Here is a 21,466-nt window from a genome sequence, read left to right as displayed (position 1 = left end):
TTCTACCTTGTTTGTCTTAAAAGCTTATGATCTCAGTTCACACCCGCAAACACCACCAGCTGATCCACACCACCAAGAAGTCAGCATTCAAGGATCGTCTAGACAACAACGCACACAACAGCAAGGAACTCTTCAACATCGTCAAAGAGCTCTCCAACCCCAACGACATCACTCCCTCATAAGACCTCTGCGACTCACTCGCCTCGTTCTTCCACAGCAAGATCGCAGACATACACAACAGCTTCGGCGAACAGACCACGCACCCAACCACGGAACCAACGCCCCCCACCACCACCCTCAGCACCTGGACCCCGGTCAGCACCGAAGACACCATCTGCACGATGAACACCATTCACTCCGGATCACCAACCTACCCATGCCCCCACCACGTCTTCAATAAGGCCGACTCCGTCATCGCACCCCAACTCCGGGACATCATCAACTGCTCCTTCAACACCGCCACCTTCCCGGAGAGCTGGAAGCATGCCAAACTCAGTGCCCTCCTGAAGAAACCATCAGCAGACCCCACCGACCTCAAGAACTACCGCCCCATCTCGCTCCTCCCGTTTCCTGCCAAAGTCATCGAGAAGACCGTCAACAAACAGCTTGCCGCCTTGCTCGAGACGAACGGATCCCTCGACCACTCACAGTCCGGCTTCCGAGCCAACCACAGCACCGAGACCGCCCTCAACGCAGCCACTGACGACATCCGAACCCTGCTCGACAACGGGGAAACAGCGGCCCTCATCCTCCTGGACCTCTCCGCAGCGTTCGATACTGTCTGCCGCCGCACCCTAGTACAACGCCTCATCAACATCGGAATCCAAGAGAAGGCACTGGAGTGGATCATCTTGTTCCTCGCCGGAAGAACCCAGAGAGTCCGCCTCCCCCGTTCAGATCCGAGGCCACCGAAGTCATCTGCGGCGTACCACAAGGATCATCACTCAGCCCCACCCTCTTCAACGTCTACATGAGCCCCCTCGCAGCCATCACACGCCAACACAACCTCAACATCATCTCCTACGCCGACGACACCCAGCTGATCCTCTCCCTCACAAACAACCCTGCCACCACCAGAACCAACCTACACGAAGGGATGAAAAACGTACCCGAGTGGATGAGGAACAGCCGCCTGAAACTGAACTCAGACAAGACAGAAGTCCTCATCCTTGGATCATCACCCTCTGCCTGGGACGACTCCTGGTGGCCCCCTGCCCTGGGCAGCGCACCCAAACCAACGGACTACGCAGGCAACCTGGGCTTCATCCTGGACTCCTCCCTCTCGATGACCAGACAGGTCAACGCCGTCTCGTCATCGTGTTTCAACATCCTACGCATGCTCCGAAAGATCTTCCGATGGATCCCCACCGAAACCAGGAAGACAGTCACCCAGGCACTCTTCACCTGCCGACTGGACTACGGAAACACCCTCTACACCGGAACCACAGCCAAACTGCAGAAAAGACTCCAACGCATCCAGAACGCCTCCGCACGACTCATCCTGGACATCCCCGGACACAGCCACATCTCCGGACACCTGAGAGACCTGCACTGGCTCCCCGTCAGCAAGAGAATCACGTTCCATCTTCTCACCCACGCACACAAGGCCCTCCACGACTCATGCCCCAGGTACCTCAACAAATGCCTGACCTTCTACACTCCCACCCGCCAGCTACGATCGACCAGCCACGCCCTCGCCGTCGTTCCACGCATTCGAAGAGCCACCATGGGAGGAAGATCCTTCTCCTACCTGGCAGCCAAGACCTGGAACTCCCTCCCCATCCACCTCAGTCTCACCCAGGACCACCTCTCCTTCAGGAAGCAACTCAAGACCTGGCTGTTCGAGCAGTAGCGGACCCCTCTCCCCCAAGCGCCTTGAGACCCTCCGGGTGAGTAGCGCGCTATACAAATTTCCTAATTGATTGACACTCCACTGTGTACTCTTTGATGAGGATCTAGTTTTTAATATAAAATAGCCAGTATTAGAAACTCTATCCTAGCTCAAGAGAGAGCATGGTGCTATATAAAGTAATGAGGAATTCATTATGTTCTCGATACAATTGAAGTCCTCATATCTCTGAAGATAAACAGGGTAACCCTTAACCCTTTCCGTGCGTTGGTCGGGCAGGAGCTGTCCAATGTCATGGTGGGCATGTGCGTCGGACTGCTCCCAGCCGTCCTAGCACACACCCACGGGGAAGCACTGGCGATTACCCAGTGGACCACCCTTCATGCTGCACCCACCGGGGTGGACAGCGGAAGCCCTTACGCTGCCCCCTCCTCCACGTCATTTAATGACGTCAGTGCGCCATGCACGCCAATGTTATTATGTGATACCAGATGCGTTGGAAGCCATTTGCTTTCAGTGCATCCAAGGAGGAACAGGTGAGTTTCTCCTCAGGGAGAGTAGGGGGATTTAAAAAAGAGCCATCGGAGGAAAGGAAAGGGTTTTCCTTTCCTCCGGTGTCTCTTTTCAGCATGCCTGCTGCTGGGTGGCGAATGGGGCGTGATGTGATCGTGCAGCAGGAATGCCCACTAGACACCAGGGATTTTTTTTTAATTTTTTTATTGAGGATTGTGTTGCGGGGAGCGGCCCCTTGGGCAACAGCTGCTCCCCTTTGGGGTGCATTTTGTTTGGTTGTTTCTGCCCTCTGGGAAGCTGATCGGCTGATTTTTCTTTTAGCTTTGTGTGCCCTACTAGTCCAAAACACACTATACTTTAGGTAGGGTCAGAGGCCAAAATGTATAGACAAACCGGGATATGCAGCCCCATTGTAAACTTATAACACACAAAGTATATCCCGAAATTTAAAGGAAAAGAACCAAAATACTGTAACTAGTCAAGACTCTAAAGGAATATGCAAAAATTATATAGATTCCCATCACTCACCATTCCAGGTGACATGTTTCATCATCTGGGTCTCCTTTAACAGGGCTGACACTCCACCCTAGTGATGGAGGAGCCCAAGGATGTTTTCAAAGGTGTAGAAACAGATGTGAGCAGATGCAATTTCTAAAGTGTGTGTGAAAAAAGTGCAGTGCAACAAGTGACGTGATTTATAAAATTGAAGCGTAATCAGACCCCAAACTTTATTTTTGTCTGATACGATCAAGAGTTAAAAACAGTTCAGAGGGACAGTTTCAATAGATAGATGTCCACTAATAGTTAGTCGGTCAACATGTTTCAGCACTCAAAGGTAGATGTACACCTAGTGCTTTCGTCAGGACCTAATAGATATTAATGCTACTGCTAAGTGTAAAAAGTGATATGAACACTAAAAAAAGAAAACCATAAAGGATACACTGTGGACCAGTATTCTCACAGTTCACGATCCTCGTGCCTCTTGAAAGATCTCAAGAGTATGGAGAAAAAGCCTCACCCAACCTGGCAACAGCTCAGGACAAAGGAGGCACCGCTCTAACCGTCGGTACCTCTGACGGTCTTCCAAGCCGTACTAGTCCACAAGGAATTTCTTCTTTTTTTTTTAATGTTGGGCAGCGTCACCATGGGCAAGGGTCGCTCCCCTTAATGAGGATGAATATTTTGGCCATTTCTGCCCCCTTGGGGAAATATCAGCCTTATGTTTTTAGGCCCATTGAAGCTATTACACACAAGGGATTGTTTTTGTGTTGTTGGGGAGCGGCCCCTTGGGCAAGGGTCACTGCCCTTTATTGGGTAAATATTTTGGCCATTTCTTCCCCCCTTGGTGGCATATCGGCCTTATGGTTTTAGGTCCATCTGCCCCCAAGGGGGCAGAAGCCATTATACACCAGGGATTGTTTTAATATTGTTGAGGAGCAGCCCTTTTATGCAATGATTATCGTGGCTGTTTCTGCCCCCTTTGGTGGCAGATCAGCTATATGTTTTCAGGCCCATCTATCCCCAAGGGGGGCAGAAGTCACTAGACACCAGGCTTTATTTAAATGTTGTTGGTAAGCGGCCCCTTGGGCAAGGGTTCACTCCCCTATATGGGGTGATTAATGTGGCCGTTACTGCTCTTTTTGGGGGCAGATCAGCCATTTATTTTTAGGCTCATCTGTCCCCAAGGGGGGCAGAAGCCACTAGGCACCAGGGTTTTTTAAATGTTGGTGTTGGGGAGTGGCCCCTTGTGCAAGAGTTGTTCCCCTTGTATGGGGGGAATATTTTGGCTGTTTCTGCTGCCCTTGGGGGCAGATCGGCCTTATGCTTTTAGGCCCACCTAGCCCCCAGCTTGGTTGGTAGATCATGTGTGGACTGGTACATTATTTGCATATGTGATTGTAATGCTTTATTGCTCCTGTTTATTCTAGTGCAAAGCTTTTGATTCTTGTTTGCGGTTTCACAGTGGTTGATCTGAAGTTTTGCATAGCTGCATTTATTTGGAAAGAAATGTTTTTGTACGTGTTTACTCCAAATGAGTATTATTGTCATGGATACATGAATTTGTTGTTAGTGGTGTCATAATAGCAGCATATTTAGTTCGTGTTTTGAGCGTGAAATTCTTTGTGATGTGGTCTGTGTTGTCTTATGTCTAATTTCCTTTTCTTTTTCTTTTTTAGTGGGATATTGTTGGTCCTTGCTGTGTCTGTGCAGAGTAATTAGTGGTGAGTCTAGCTTCTTCCGGCAGCAAGTGAGTGGTATAGTTTTGGAGTATATAAGTCTTTGGGATAAAGAGACATATTGATTACTACTTATTTTACAAAGAGTTTGTTGTTGTTGACTAGTTTGACAAGCTACCTTTATTAGTAAGGATTGTGGCTAGCAGCAGAACTACTGCTCAGCAGATGGTTAGTATACTTTTAAAATCTTCCTCTGACCATGATTATGAGACTGGCAGTTTATCTGAGGGAGAGGAAGAAGTGCAAGACTCTGGAAGTGAATTTCTGTCCGCGATGATTTATTTGATGATGAAGCTACTCTCAGTGCGGATTAAGCTACTCTCAGTGCGGATGAAGTGCCTGTTTTAGAGGAGGACACTGATGTGTCGATAGTGCAACAAGAGGCATCTGGATTGCAGCCTGTGGCTGCAAGGCTTCCCATTTGAAGTGCTGGAGACTGGGTTGATCCAAAAATGGTGTAGCTGGTGTTGCCTGCCAATAGTGGTCTTCCAGGGTTTTTCAGTTGTTTATAGGTGATGTATTTTGGCTGAGACTGTTGAGCAGACTGATTTTATGTTGAACAGTATTTGAGGGACAACAGTGCAAGACTTAGGACACACTCTAGAGCTACCTGGTGGACTCCCACAAATCTGGATGCGATGAAGACGTTTTTTGGTTTGACTTTTTTGATGAGGAAGCTGTCCCTGGCTTCATATCAGTCTACCAGTCCATTGATGGCAATAGTGTGACCATCTTTTTAAGACTCGGCCTGTTCTTTATCACTTTATAGATTGGTTTTCAGAGATCTATATTCCAGGGAAAGAAACAGCTAATGATGATTCTTTGGTCCTGTTCAAGGGCTGTTTGGTTTTTAGGCAGTGCATTCCAAGCAAGAGGGCACCATTATGGAATTAAGATATATATGTTGTCTGAGAGAAGGAAAGGATATGTCTATAATTTCCTGGTGTACACTGGTAGGGATTCCACCATAGACCCCGCTGGTTGTACATCCACTTTAGGAGTTTCAGAGAAAATTGTGTGGGAACTTGCTAGAGGACTTTTTAGCAAAGGTCATCATTTGTACCAAGATAACTGTTTAAGGAATTGTTCAAAGTGGACACTCTTGCTTGAGACACAATCCGCTCTAACCATAAAGGTTACCCAAAAGTGTTTCTTTGTAAAAAAAAGCTTCAGAGGGGACAGTGCAGTGCCTTGAAGGGATGAACTGCTAACTGTGAAATTTGTCGACAGGAGGGATGTGTACGTACTTACTACCATCCATGATGACAGTACTTCACCTGTGACTGTTTGGGGTCAGGTTGCTGAAGTGCGCAAACTTGTGTGCACTGTAGACTACAATAAGCACATGAATGGTGTTGCTAGAGTAGATCAGACGTTGGAACCTTACACTGCTGCTAATGAGGCTCACATTTGGTATAAGAAGTTTGCCATCCATCTTTTTAATTTAGCAACTTTTAATGCTTTTGTTGTGTTCGAGGAATGTTCTCCAGCATCAAAGATTACTTTTGTTCAGTTTCTTGAGTTTGTGATAGGCAGTCTTGTTGTAGTGGAACAGGCAAGTATTCTAGAATTGGAGTGGAGGAAGATGTGGCTAGATTAAAAGATCGCCACTTTCCCGATTTAATTCCTCCCATGCCCAAAAATAACAATCACTGTAAGAGATGTTCGGTCATTAGAATGATGTCTTTAGTTACTGCTGTTGTGTTTTTAGTTATAGTTTTGATTCTAGTTCCAATTGGCTTGTGATTTCTTTCTTGTTAAAAAAAAAACGTGGACTGGCTCTTGGCTGGTGGTGTGCATGGACTGGTGCTTGGATGGCAGTGTGCATGGACTGGCGCTTGACTGGCGGTCTGCCTCACTGGCACTTGGCTGGTGGTGTGCGTGGGATGCTGCTTGTCTGGTGGGGTGTGTGGGCTGGGACATGGCTGGTGCTGTGCGTGGGCTGGAGCTTGGCTGGCGGTGTGGGTGGGATTGGGCTTGTCATGGGGTATAGTTGGGCTGTCGTTTGGCTGGCAATGTGTGTGGACTGGTGCTTGACTGGTGGGGTGTGTGGGCTGGCATGTGTGTAAAATGTGATATTTTTCAGCTAAATTTGAGGTTTGCAGGGGATTCTGGGCAGGAAAACATTGGGGAATCCACACAAGCCATACCTCCCCAGACTCCCCCGGGTGTCTAGTTTACAGAAATGTGGGGGCTTGGTAGGTTTCTCAAGATGGCCACCGAGCCCAGGACCAAAAACCCAGGTGCCCCCTTGCAAAACCAGGTCGTTTTTTGATCGTAATTTTGATGTCTCCTCAATACATTTAGGGCCCTTGCCTGTCGTGTGTACTTGGCCCACCCACACGAGTGAGGCAACATTTTTATCGGAAGACCTGGGGGAACGCTGGGTGGTAGGAAATTTGTGTCAGCCCAATGATCCCACAACTTTCCCAAATAGACATTTGAGAAAAATTAGATTTTTTTTTCACCTAAATTTGAGGTTTTCAGGGGATTCTGGGTCGGAAAATGTTGGGGGGGGGGTCCATGCAAGCCATACCTCAATGGAGTCATCTGGTTGTCTAGCTTTCAGAAATGTGTGGGTTTGGTAGGTTTCCCTAGATGGCCGCTGAGCTCAGGGCCAAAAACCCAGGTGATCCGCTTGCAAAACCTGGTCATATTGTGATCAATAATTTTGATGTCTCCACAATACGTTTTGGGCCAATCCCTACCGCGGGCACTTGGCCCACCCACACAAGTGAGGTACCATTTTTAACGGGAGACTTTGGGAAATATGGGATAGGTGGAAGTTTGTGAATCCATGCAGTTTCCAGAATTTTCCATCACAGAAATATGAGGAAAAGTTGTCTTTTTAACAAAGTTTGAGTTTTGCAAGGGATTCTGGGTAACAGAACCTGATGAGATCCACACAAGTCACCAAATCCTGGATTCCCTTGGTTGTCTAGTTTTCAAAAATGTATAGGTTTGCTCTGTTTCTCTAGGTGCCTGCAGAACTAGGGTTCAAAATCAACATTCACACACTTTGCAAAAAAAGGGTCAGCTTTCACTGTAAACATGTGGTGTGTCCATTTTGCATGTTGCACCGTTTCCTGTTGTGGGCCCTAGGCCTACCCACAGAAGTAAGGTACCATTTTTATCGGGATTCTTAGGGAAATGCTGGGTTAGTGGAATTTTGTGGATCCACTCAGATTCCAGAACTATCCATCACAGAATTGTGAAAAAAAAGTTTTTTGACACTGTTTGAGGTTTGCAGGGGATTCTGGCTCACAGAATGTGGTGAGAGCCACACAAGTCACCCATCATGGATCCTCCTTGGTGTCTAGTTAAAAGAAATATATAGGTTTTCAAGGTTACCCTAGTGGCTGGCAGCTAGGGTTCAAAATCCATAAGTAGGCACTTTGCAAAAAAAGGGTCAGTTTTCACTGTAAAAATGTGGTGTGTCCATGTTGCGTTTTGGCCCATTTCCTGTCACTGCACTAGGCCTACTCACACAAGCGATTCACCATTATTATTTGGAGGCTTTTGGAAATGCGGGGTGGGTGGAATTTGGTGGATCCATGCAGATTCCAGAATTTTCCATCACAGAAATGTGAGGAAAATGTGTTTTTTTTGCACAGTTTGAGGTTTGCAAGAGATTTTAGATAACAAAACCTAGTGAGAGCCACACAAGTCACACCATCCTGGATTACACTGAGTGTCTAGATTTAAAAAATGTATAGGTTTGCTAGGTTTCCCTAGGTGCCGGCAGAGGTTGGGTTAAAAATCCACAGCTATGCACTTTGCAAGAAAGGGGTCAGTTTTCACTGTACAATTGTGCTGTGTTCACGTTGCGTTTGGCCTATTTCCTGTCATGAGCACTAGGCCTACCCACACAAGTGAGGTACCATTTTTATTAAGGCGCTTTGGGGAATGCAGGGTGGGTGTAATGTTGTGGCTCCATGTATATTCCAAAACTTTCTATCACTGAAATGTGAGGAAATTGTGTATTTTGGCACAGTTTGAGATGTGCAATGGATTCTGGATAACAGAACCTAGTGAGAGACACAGATGTCACCCCATCCTGGATTCACCGCGGTGTCTAGTTTTCAAAAAGATTTGCTTGGTTTCCCTAGGTCCTGGCAGAGCTAGTATTCAAAATCCACAGCTAGGCACTTTGCAAAAATAGGGCCAGTTTTCACTGTAAAAATTAGATGTGTCCATGTTGCGTTTTGGGCCGTTTCCTGTCAGGCTCTAGGTCTACCGCCAAAAGTGAGGTACCATTTTTATTAGGGGACTTACTGGAATGCTGGGTAGTTGGAAGTTTGTGGATCCACGCACATTACAGAACTTTCCATCACAGAAAAGTGAGGAAATGTGTGTTTTTTTTTAGGGAGGTTTTCAAGGGATTCCGGGTAACAGAACCTGGTGAGAGCCACACAAGTCACCCCATCCTGGATTCCCCTGGGTGTCTAGTTTTTAAAAATGTAAAGGGTTCCTAGATTTCCCTAGGTGCTGCAGAGCTAGGGTTCAGAATCTACAGCTAGGCACTTTGCATAAAAAGGATCCGTTTTCACTGTTAAAGTGTGGTGTGTCCATTAGGCCGTTTCCTGTCGCGGGAAGTAGGCCAACACACACATGTGAGGTACCATTTTTATCAAGAGACTTTGCGGAATGCTGGGTGGGTGGAAGTTTGATTATCTATGCTGATTCCAGAACTTTCCAGCACAGAAATATGAGGATAATGTGTTTTTTGACAAATGTTAAAGATTTGCAAAGTATTCTGGGTAACAGAAATTAGGGAGAGCAACACAAGGCACCCCATCCTGGTTTCCCATGTGTGTCTAGTTTTAAACAATGCATAGGTTTGCTAGGTTTTCCTAAGTTCCGGCTGAGCTAGGGTTCAAAATCCACAGCTAGGCACATTGCAAAAAGAGGGTCCGTTTTCACTGGAAGAATTTGATGTGCCCATGTTGTGTTTTGGGCTGTTTCCTGTCGCAGACACTTGGCCTACCTACACAAGTGAGGTGGCGTTTTTATCAGGAGACTCAGGGAAACACAGAATAGTAGAACAAATATTATTATCAATTGACTTTCTTTGCATTTCTGCCTTCCAAATGTAAGACAATTTGGAAAAAAGAAGTCATTTAGAAAAATTACCTCTAATTCACAGGCTTGTATGGGTACCCACAGTTCTGTAGATGTGCAAAAACCTATTGCTTCTAAACTCTATATTTTGTTCCCATTTCAAAAATATATTGGTTTCCTTGGTACCTATTTTTCACTCTTTATTTTTTTACCAAAGGAATTGCAATTTACCCGGTACATAAATAAAAACCATTTCATGATGCAGCTCAGTTATTGGCTATTGGTTCCTCTGGTTCCTGGTGAACCTACAAGTGCTTTATATCCCCACAACTTGAAGCGTACAGCGTATAGAATGGTATATTGCTTTAAAAAATCCATCATACTTAGAAGACGTTACAGGTGAAAGCGGTGGCACAAATTTGTTTAACTCAATTTCAATATTTTCTATTTCAACTGTTAGTTTCTATAGAAATCTCTTACAGGAGATACACAAATGACCCCTTGCTGAATTCAGAATGTTGTCTAATTTTCAGAAATGTATAGCTTTCTGGGATCCATTATTGGTTTTATAACCATTTCTACCACTAACTGGAAAAAGGTTAAAAGCACAAAAAATAGGATATATAGGCCATGATCCAGCAAAATGACACATCTGTATTGAAAACTTTGGTTTTCTGACAAAAGCCTGTCTGTTCCTAAAAGCTGAGAAGATGGTGATTTCAGCACCACAAACCCTTTGTTGATGCCTTTTGCACGGAACAAACCAGACGCTTTCTTCTGTAGCAATGTTTCCCATTAAAATGTCTTTTTTAATTAGCTGTATTTTGACTAATTGCTGCGTTGCCTCCAGGGGTATCCACACACTTTGGGTACCTTTAGAATCCTCTTAGTATTGACAAAAAAGGTGCAGATTTGACGTTGATACCTAATGTGGACACAAAATTACAGGGGCCTAACGCAAACTACCCCAAATAGCCAAAAAAGGGTTAGCACGGGGGGCCTAGCAGCAAAGGAGTTAAAACTCAAACACCAAAACATTCTCCACATGATTTAGCTAGCCAACAAGCTATTTCAAACCAGTCAGTTCCATCCTGAAAGTCCGGTTGCACCCTGAATATGGGATGAAACCTGCACTAGTTGGTATTAAGATTGCCTCTTATGACCTATTGCTGAAATTTAGTAGGCAGCTTCGATATTGTAGACTTCTGAGCTGCCTACCATACTATAGATTGTGCTCGGCGGATAAGAGATTTAGGGGCAGATGTATCAAGATAGCATTTTACGATTACCTTATTGCGAATCACAAGGGTTTGCAATTAGGGAATCGCAAAATGCAATGCATGAATGTGCATAGTACACATTTTGCGATTCCTAGGGTGTCGCAAATGACCTACCTCATGAATATTAATGAGGTAGGTAGCAATTTGCGACCCCCCTAGCAATCGCAAAATCACGGGGATGGTGGCCTGCTGAGATCAGCAGACCCCCTTGTCCGTGATTGCTTTTCAATAAAGTAATAATTTTCTTTATAAAGCAGCCTGTTTTCTTCAAAGGAAAACGAGATGCTTTACAAAAATAAAAATGAAAAGTTTTCTTTTCATTTTTTAAGAGCAGGCAGTGGTCCGTTGGACCACTGCCTGCTCTTAAAAATGGTTTTACAACCAGTCACAAAGGGCAAGGGGTCCCTTGGGGACCCCTTCACATTTGCAAATGGGTTACCACCTACTAGAGGTAGGTGGCAAAATGCGAATGTTTTGCGACCGCAATTGCAGTCACGAAACATTCATGCATACTGATGTGATTCGGTATTAGGAAGGGACACCCTAAACACGCCCCTTCCCAATATAGCGAATCAAAAACCCATTTTCCTATTCGGTAACACGTTACTGAATTGCAAAATTAGGTTTGCTACATCGGGAAAGTAATTTTTGCGTTTGCAAATGGTCAGATTCTGCAAATCTTCCCCTCTCCAAACGCTAAAAGTCTTGACATCTTGCCCTTAGACTGGTACGCAGCGATTTTTGGGAATCTGAGGTTTGGGATATTTCCTTTATTACTAACAGGTGTCAAATTGTCCATTTTGGAACCCACATTTCTTCTCCAACTGCTCTGTCCTTTTGCATAGCCGAAGGATCATCATTTATATATAATCACCAACTGATTTCTTGGGGATGAATTTGGACTTCAAATGTATGCTGATGATATTCAGCGTGAGTCTCAGAGTAGAAGTCAAAAAACAGATGCAGTACAGCAGGTTGCCGGTTGCTAGGTCACTGCTGATGGGCAAGATTGTCCTTGAGTTGCCTCTAATTTCCCTGGTATTACACGTTTATTATGGCCCCCTATTTCATTCTGCATGTTTCACATCTAAGAAGCTGTTAAAATCTTTAACTTCGGTGTGCATTTACCAAGAAACCTCAGGCCGGTTTGAAAATGTTTAGTTTTGGGATTCCGTTAATTAGTGAAATGGTTGTAAGGTGAATGGCTCATTGAAATGTTCAGCGACATGCACAATTATGACTGGGCTGGGTGACATGCAAACTGAAACCTCAGAGTCGTTGCACCTGAGATACCGCTTGAAAAACGAGCTGGCAGTTACACCTAAATTACATAAAGTAATTCAAATGAAAGGCCAAAAATATCGAATTGAGGGAATGGGGCTCCAAAAGCCTACAAGAATGTTCAGGGTGATCCTAGCTCCTCAAATGCATGCGCCTAGGTGGAAAAACATCTTCAGAGCAGATGCTCTTTAATTGTGCATAAGCCGGTATGCAACGTTTACCACGCAATTTTTACAACGCACTACCATTACAACGAAACTTTTACAACGCAAAAACTTTTACAACGCATACCTTTACAACGCATGTTTTTACAACGCAGATACCTTTACAACGCATACCATTAGAACGTAAGTATTGGTAAGTATATAATTATTTTTAAAATGTTATATGTTTGGGTTTTTGGGTAAAGGGGTATTTTTAGGGTTCAGGGTCAGTTTTCAGTTTTTGGGTAAAGGGGTATTTTTAGGGTTCAGGGTCAGTTTTCAGGTAAAGGGGTATTTTTAGGGTTCAGGGTCAGTTTTTAGTTTTTGGGTAAAGGGGTATTTTTAGGGTTCAGGGTCAGTTTTCAGTTTTTGGGTAAAGGGGTATTTTTAGGGTTCAGGGTCAGTTTTTAGTTTTTGGGTAAAGGGGTATTTTTAGGGTTCAGGGTCAGTTTTCAGTTTTTGGGTAAAGGGGTATTTTTAGGGTTCAGGGTCAGTTTTCAGTTTTTGGGTAAAGGGGTATTTTTAGGGTTCAGGGTCAGTTTTTAGTTTTTGGGTAAAGGGGTATTTTTAGGGTTCAGGGTCAGTTTTGGGTTTTTGGGGTACAGGGGTATTTTTTATAAATAAAATAAAATTACATTTAAATTAAATTAATTAAATAAAATTAAATAAAATTAAATTATATTACAATATTTTTAATTAATTTAAATTAAAATAATTATTATATACTTACCAATACTTACGTTGTAATGGTATGCGTTGTAAAGGTATATGCGTTGTAAAATCTTGTGTTGTAAAGGTATGCGTTGTAAAAGTTTTTGCGCTGTAAAAGTTTCGTTGTAATGGTAGGCGTTGTAAAAGTATGCGTTGTAACGTCATACATCCGCATAAGCCAACTCTTTGGAAATCTCTTCCTGAGAAGTTACAACGAATCAGTTGCAGAACGGCATAGAAGGCTGGGAGGAGTTTCCTTTTTTAGACCACTTTCAAGCCATCGACTTACCCCCACACTACTATGATGCATGTGAAGTCAATATTATCCGTTAAAATGTTCAACATTTATATTCAGCTTCAAGCCAGTCAGAAGGGTTCTGTTTTTTTAATATATATATATATATATATCATCCACAAATTGCCCCAAGCATTCTGGAAGACACTCGACAGTTCTCTCCCCTCCGGGCTGCAAGTTGGCATACCTTCCCACCTCCTTTCAAAAATTAATGATGCCCGACGCGTTTCGGGGTTGTGGAACACCCCTTCCTCATGGGCTTGCATCAATTGAATGACACTCGGATTCAGCATTACTTCTGTTTCTGGCACGTTTTTATTTTCGTCAATCCCCCAGTGGGCGTGTTTTGCCTGTTAGAGTTACACTGGCGTCATCTGGGATTCGTAGTCCGTAATGCCGTGGCTTTGTTTTAACCTTTCAGTAAGGTAGAGTCTTCAATTGTAAATTTTTGGTGCAATCCTTTAAATGCCTTGAGTAGGCTTAGGTGCGGTCGGGTATGCTTATCAATAACGAGTCCTGTGCTCCAAGTGTTCTAATTGTTAGAACTTCGAGCCTTGTGCTACCCGGTGAAGCATATTTTACCAGCGCACAATGGTGCCTTTCCACACGGCCGGGCCGCCGTGCAAGTTAATCATCCACAAATTGCCCCAAGCATTCTGGAAGACACTCGACAGTTCTCTCCCCTCCGGGCTGCAAGTTGGCATACCTTCCCGCCTCCTTTCAAAAATTAATGATGCCCGACGCGTTTCGGGGTTGTGGAACACCCCTTCCTCATGGGCTTGCATCAATTGAATGACACTCGGATTCAGCATTACTTCTGTTTCTGGCACGTTTTTATTTTCGTCAATCCCCCAGTGGGCGTGTTTTGCCTGTTAGAGTTACACTGGCGTCATCTGGGATTCGTAGTCCGTAATGCCGTGGCTTTGTTTTAACCTTTCAGTAAGGTCGAGTCTTCAATTGTACATTTTTGGTGCAATCCTTTAAATGCCTTGAGTAGGCTTAGGTGCGGTCGGGTATGCTTATCAATAACGAGTCCTGTGCTCCAAGTGTTCTAATTGTTAGAACTTCGAGCCTTGTGCTACCCGGTGAAGCATTTTTTACCAGCGCACAATGGTGCCTTTCCACACGGCCGGGCCGCCGTGCAAGTTAATCATCCACAAATTGCCCCAAGCATTCTGGAAGACACTCGACAGTTCTCTCCCCTCCGGGCTGCAAGTTGGCATACCTTCCCGCCTCCTTTCAAAAATTAATGATGCCCGACGCGTTTCGGGGTTGTGGAACACCCCTTCCTCATGGGCTTGCATCAATTGAATGACACTCGGATTCAGCATTACTTCTGTTTCTGGCACGTTTTTATTTTCGTCAATCCCCCAGTGGGCGTGTTTTGCCTGTTAGAGTTACACTGGCGTCATCTGGGATTCGTAGTCCGTAATGCCGTGGCTTTGTTTTAACCTTTCAGTAAGGTCGAGTCTTCAATTGTACATTTTTGGTGCAATCCTTTAAATGCCTTGAGTAGGCTTAGGTGCGGTCGGGTATGCTTATCAATAACGAGTCCTGTGCTCCAAGTGTTCTATTTGTTAGAACTTCGAGCCTTGTGCTACCCGGTGAAGCATTTTTTACCAGCGCACAATGGTGCCTTTCCACACGGCCGGGCCGCCGTGCAAGTTAATCATCCACAAATTGCCCCAAGCATTCTGGAAGACACTCAACAGTTCTCTCCCATCCGGGCTGCAAGTTGGGATACCTTCGCGCCTCCTTTCAAAAATTAATGATGCCCGACGCGTTTCGGGGTTGTGGAACACCCCTTCCTCATGGGCTTGCATCAATTGAATGACACTCGGATTCAGCATTACTTCTGTTTCTGGCACGTTTTTATTTTCGTCAATCCCCCAGTGGGCGTGTTTTGCCTGTTAGAGTTACACTGGCGTCATCTGGGATTCGTAGTCCGTAATGCCGTGGCTTTGTTTTAACCTTTCAGTAAGGTTGAGTCTTCAATTGTACATTTTTGGTGCAATCCTTTAAATGCCTTGAGTAGGCTTAGGTGCGGTCGGGTATGCTTATCAATAACGAGTCCTGTGCTCCAAGTGTTCTATTTGTTAGAACTTCGAGCCTTGTGCTACCCGGTGAAGCATTTTTTACCAGCGCACAATGGTGCCTTTCCACACGGCCGGGCCGCCGTGCAAGTTAATCATCCACAAATTGCCCCAAGCATTCTGGAAGACACTCGACAGTTCTCTCCCCTCCGGGCTGCAAGTTGGCATACCTTCCCGCCTCCTTTCAAAAATTAATGATGCCCGACGCGTTTCGGGGTTGTGGAACACCCCTTCCTCATGGGCTTGCATCAATTGAATGACACTCGGATTCAGCATTACTTCTGTTTCTGGCACGTTTTTATTTTCGTCAATCCCCCAGTGGGCGTGTTTTGCCTGTTAGAGTTACACTGGCGTCATCTGGGATTCGTAGTCCGTAATGCCGTGGCTTTGTTTTAACCTTTCAGTAAGGTCGAGTCTTCAATTGTACATTTTTGGTGCAATCCTTTAAATGCCTTGAGTAGGCTTAGGTGCGGTCGGGTATGCTTATCAATAACGAGTCCTGTGCTCCAAGTGTTCTAATTGTTAGAACTTCGAGCCTTGTGCTACCCGGTGAAGCATTTTTTACCAGCGCACAATGGTGCCTTTCCACACGGCCGGGCCGCCGTGCAAGTTAATCATCCACAAATTGCCCCAAGCATTCTGGAAGACACTCGACAGTTCTCTCCCCTCCGGGCTGCAAGTTGGCATACCTTCCCGCCTCCTTTCAAAAATTAATGATGCCCGACGCGTTTCGGGGTTGTGGAACACCCCTTCCTCATGGGCTTGCATCAATTGAATGACACTCGGATTCAGCATTACTTCTGTTTCTGGCACGTTTTTATTTTCGTCAATCCCCCAGTGGGCGTGTTTTGCCTGTTAGAGTTACACTGGCGTCATCTGGGATTCGTAGTCCATAATGCCGTGGCTTTGTTTTAACCTTTCAGTAAGGTCGAGTCTTCAATTGTACATTTTTGGTGCAATCCTTTAAATGCCTTGAGTAGGCTTAGGTGCGGTCGGGTATGCTTATCAATAACGAGTCCTGTGCTCCAAGTGTTCTATTTGTTAGAACTTCGAGCCTTGTGCTACCCGGTGAAGCATTTTTTACCAGCGCACAATGGTGCCTTTCCACACGGCCGGGCCGCCGTGCAAGTTAATCATCCACAAATTGCCCCAAGCATTCTGGAAGACACTCGACAGTTCTCTCCCCTCCGGGCTGCAAGTTGGCATACCTTCCCGCCTCCTTTCAAAAATTAATGATGCCCGACGCGTTTCGGGGTTGTGGAACACCCCTTCCTCATGGGCTTGCATCAATTGAATGACACTCGGATTCAGCATTACTTCTGTTTCTGGCACGTTTTTATTTTCGTCAATCCCCCAGTGGGCGTGTTTTGCCTGTTAGAGTTACACTGGCGTCATCTGGGATTCGTAGTCCGTAATGCCGTGGCTTTGTTTTAACCTTTCAGTAAGGTCGAGTCTTCAATTGTACATTTTTGGTGCAATCCTTTAAATGCCTTGAGTAGGCTTAGGTGCGGTCGGGTATGCTTATCAATAACGAGTCCTGTGCTCCAAGTGTTCTATTTGTTAGAACTTCGAGCCTTGTGCTACCCGGTGAAGCATTTTTTACCAGCGCACAATGGTGCCTTTCCACACGGCCGGGCCGCCGTGCAAGTTAATCATCCACAAATTGCCCCAAGCATTCTGGAAGACACTCGACAGTTCTCTCCCCTCCGGGCTGCAAGTTGGCATACCTTCCCGCCTCCTTTCAAAAATTAATGATGCCCGACGCGTTTCGGGGTTGTGGAACACCCCTTCCTCATGGGCTTGCATCAATTGAATGACACTCGGATTCAGCATTACTTCTGTTTCTGGCACGTTTTTATTTTCGTCAATCCCCCAGTGGGCGTGTTTTGCCTGTTAGAGTTACACTGGCGTCATCTGGGATTCGTAGTCCGTAATGCCGTGGCTTTGTTTTAACCTTTCAGTAAGGTCGAGTCTTCAATTGTACATTTTTGGTGCAATCCTTTAAATGCCTTGAGTAGGCTTAGGTGCGGTCGGGTATGCTTATCAATAACGAGTCCTGTGCTCCAAGTGTTCTATTTGTTAGAACTTCGAGCCTTGTGCTACCCGGTGAAGCATTTTTTACCAGCGCACAATGGTGCCTTTCCACACGGCCGGGCCGCCGTGCAAGTTAATCATCCACAAATTGCCCCAAGCATTCTGGAAGACACTCAACAGTTCTCTCCCCTCCGGGCTGCAAGTTGGCATACCTTCCCGCCTCCTTTCAAAAATTAATGATGCCCGACGCGTTTCGGGGTTGTGGAACACCCCTTCCTCATGGGCTTGCATCAATTGAATGACACTCGGATTCAGCATTACTTCTGTTTCTGGCACGTTTTTATTTTCGTCAATCCCCCAGTGGGCGTGTTTTGCCTGTTAGAGTTACACTGGCGTCATCTGGGATTCGTAGTCCGTAATGCCGTGGCTTTGTTTTAACCTTTCAGTAAGGTCGAGTCTTCAATTGTACATTTTTGGTGCAATCCTTTAAATGCCTTGAGTAGGCTTAGGTGCGGTCGGGTATGCTTATCAATAACGAGTCCTGTGCTCCAAGTGTTCTATTTGTTAGAACTTCGAGCCTTGTGCTACCCGGTGAAGCATTTTTTACCAGCGCACAATGGTGCCTTTCCACACGGCCGGGCCGCCGTGCAAGTTAATCATCCACAAATTGCCCCAAGCATTCTGGAAGACACTCGACAGTTCTCTCCCCTCCGGGCTGCAAGTTGGCATACCTTCCCGCCTCCTTTCAAAAATTAATGATGCCCGACGCGTTTCGGGGTTGTGGAACACCCCTTCCTCATGGGCTTGCATCAATTGAATGACACTCGGATTCAGCATTACTTCTGTTTCTGGCACGTTTTTATTTTCGTCAATCCCCCAGTGGGCGTGTTTTGCCTGTTAGAGTTACACTGGCGTCATCTGGGATTCGTAGTCCGTAATGCCGTGGCTTTGTTTTAACCTTTCAGTAAGGTCGAGTCTTCAATTGTACATTTTTGGTGCAATCCTTTAAATGCCTTGAGTAGGCTTAGGTGCGGTCGGGTATGCTTATCAATAACGAGTCCTGTGCTCCAAGTGTTCTATTTGTTAGAACTTCGAGCCTTGTGCTACCCGGTGAAGCATTTTTTACCAGCGCACAATGGTGCCTTTCCACACGGCCGGGCCGCCGTGCAAGTTAATCATCCACAAATTGCCCCAAGCATTCTGGAAGACACTCGACAGTTCTCTCCCCTCCGGGCTGCAAGTTGGCATACCTTCCCGCCTCCTTTCAAAAATTAATGATGCCCGACGCGTTTCGGGGTTGTGGAACACCCCTTCCTCATGGGCTTGCATCAATTGAATGACACTCGGATTCAGCATTACTTCTGTTTCTGGCACGTTTTTATTTTCGTCAATCCCCCAGTGGGCGTGTTTTGCCTGTTAGAGTTACACTGGCGTCATCTGGGATTCGTAGTCCGTAATGCCGTGGCTTTGTTTTAACCTTTCAGTAAGGTCGAGTCTTCAATTGTACATTTTTGGTGCAATCCTTTAAATGCCTTGAGTAGGCTTAGGTGCGGTCGGGTATGCTTATCAATAACGAGTCCTGTGCTCCAAGTGTTCTATTTGTTAGAACTTCGAGCCTTGTGCTACCCGGTGAAGCATTTTTTACCAGCGCACAATGGTGCCTTTCCACACGGCCGGGCCGCCGTGCAAGTTAATCATCCACAAATTGCCCCAAGCATTCTGGAAGACACTCGACAGTTCTCTCCCCTCCGGGCTGCAAGTTGGCATACCTTCCCGCCTCCTTTCAAAAATTAATGATGCCCGACGCGTTTCGGGGTTGTGGAACACCCCTTCCTCATGGGCTTGCATCAATTGAATGACACTCGGATTCAGCATTACTTCTGTTTCTGGCACGTTTTTATTTTCGTCAATCCCCCAGTGGGCGTGTTTTGCCTGTTAGAGTTACACTGGCGTCATCTGGGATTCGTAGTCCGTAATGCCGTGGCTTTGTTTTAACCTTTCAGTAAGGTCGAGTCTTCAATTGTACATTTTTGGTGCAATCCTTTAAATGCCTTGAGTAGGCTTAGGTGCGGTCGGGTATGCTTATCAATAACGAGTCCTGTGCTCCAAGTGTTCTATTTGTTAGAACTTCGAGCCTTGTGCTACCCGGTGAAGCATTTTTTACCAGCGCACAATGGTGCCTTTCCACACGGCCGGGCCGCCGTGCAAGTTAATCATCCACAAATTGCCCCAAGCATTCTGGAAGACACTCGACAGTTCTCTCCCCTCCGGGCTGCAAGTTGGCATACCTTCCCGCCTCCTTTCAAAAATTAATGATGCCCGACGCGTTTCGGGGTTGTGGAACACCCCTTCCTCATGGGCTTGCATCAATTGAATGACACTCGGATTCAGCATTACTTCTGTTTCTGGCACGTTTTTATTTTCGTCAATCCCCCAGTGGGCGTGTTTTGCCTGTTAGAGTTACACTGGCGTCATCTGGGATTCGTAGTCCGTAATGCCGTGGCTTTGTTTTAACCTTTCAGTAAGGTCGAGTCTTCAATTGTACATTTTTGGTGCAATCCTTTAAATGCCTTGAGTAGGCTTAGGTGCGGTCGGGTATGCTTATCAATAACGAGTCCTGTGCTCCAAGTGTTCTATTTGTTAGAACTTCGAGCCTTGTGCTACCCGGTGAAGCATTTTTTACCAGCGCACAATGGTGCCTTTCCACACGGCCGGGCCGCCGTGCAAGTTAATCATCCACAAATTGCCCCAAGCATTCTGGAAGACACTCGACAGTTCTCTCCCCTCCGGGCTGCAAGTTGGCATACCTTCCCGCCTCCTTTCAAAAATTAATGATGCCCGACGCGTTTCGGGGTTGTGGAACACCCCTTCCTCATGGGCTTGCATCAATTGAATGACACTCGGATTCAGCATTACGTCTGTTTCTGGCACGTTTTTATTTTCGTCAATCCCCCAGTGGGCGTGTTTTGCCTGTTAGAGTTACACTGGCGTCATCTGGGATTCGTAGTCCGTAATGCCGTGGCTTTGTTTTAACCTTTCAGTAAGGTCGAGTCTTCAATTGTACATTTTTGGGGCAATCCTTTAAATGCCTTGAGTAGGCTTAGGTGCGGTCGGGTATGCTTATCAATAACGAGTCCTGTGCTCCAAGTGTTCTATTTGTTAGAACTTCGAGCCTTGTGCTACCCGGTGAAGCATTTTTTACCAGCGCACAATGGTGCCTTTCCACACGGCCGGGCCGCCGTGCAAGTTAATCATCCACAAATTGCCCCAAGCATTCTGGAAGACACTCGACAGTTCTCTCCCCTCCGGGCTGCAAGTTGGCATACCTTCCCGCCTCCTTTCAAAAATTAATGATGCCCGACGCGTTTCGGGGTTGTGGAACACCCCTTCCTCATGGGCTTGCATCAATTGAATGACACTCGGATTCAGCATTACTTCTGTTTCTGGCACGTTTTTATTTTCGTCAATCCCCCAGTGGGCGTGTTTTGCCTGTTAGAGTTACACTGGCGTCATCTGGGATTCGTAGTCCGTAATGCCGTGGCTTTGTTTTAACCTTTCAGTAAGGTCGAGTCTTCAATTGTACATTTTTGGTGCAATCCTTTAAATGCCTTGAGTAGGCTTAGGTGCGGTCGGGTATGCTTATCAATAACGAGTCCTGTGCTCCAAGTGTTCTATTTGTTAGAACTTCGAGCCTTGTGCTACCCGGTGAAGCATTTTTTACCAGCGCACAATGGTGCCTTTCCACACGGCCGGGCCGCCGTGCAAGTTAATCATCCACAAATTGCCCCAAGCATTCTGGAAGACACTCGACAGTTCTCTCCCCTCCGGGCTGCAAGTTGGCATACCTTCCCGCCTCCTTTCAAAAATTAATGATGCCCGACGCGTTTCGGGGTTGTGGAACACCCCTTC

The 21,466-nt window shown here is 45.9% G+C and overlaps 1 protein-coding gene across 1 annotated transcript in view; it reads right to left on the bottom strand.

Moving 5' to 3' along the window:
* LOC144818406 (annexin A1-like) overlaps nucleotides 1-21,466 on the bottom strand; it is a 212,207-nt gene that overhangs the window by 98,056 nt on the left and 92,685 nt on the right. The window lies entirely within an intron of this gene.

This window comes from Lissotriton helveticus, chromosome 2_1 (genome assembly GCF_964261635.1).
Source record: "Lissotriton helveticus chromosome 2_1, aLisHel1.1, whole genome shotgun sequence".
Classification (NCBI taxonomy): domain Eukaryota; kingdom Metazoa; phylum Chordata; class Amphibia; order Caudata; family Salamandridae; genus Lissotriton; species Lissotriton helveticus.
This window is presented reverse-complemented; position numbering and strand designations above follow the sequence as displayed.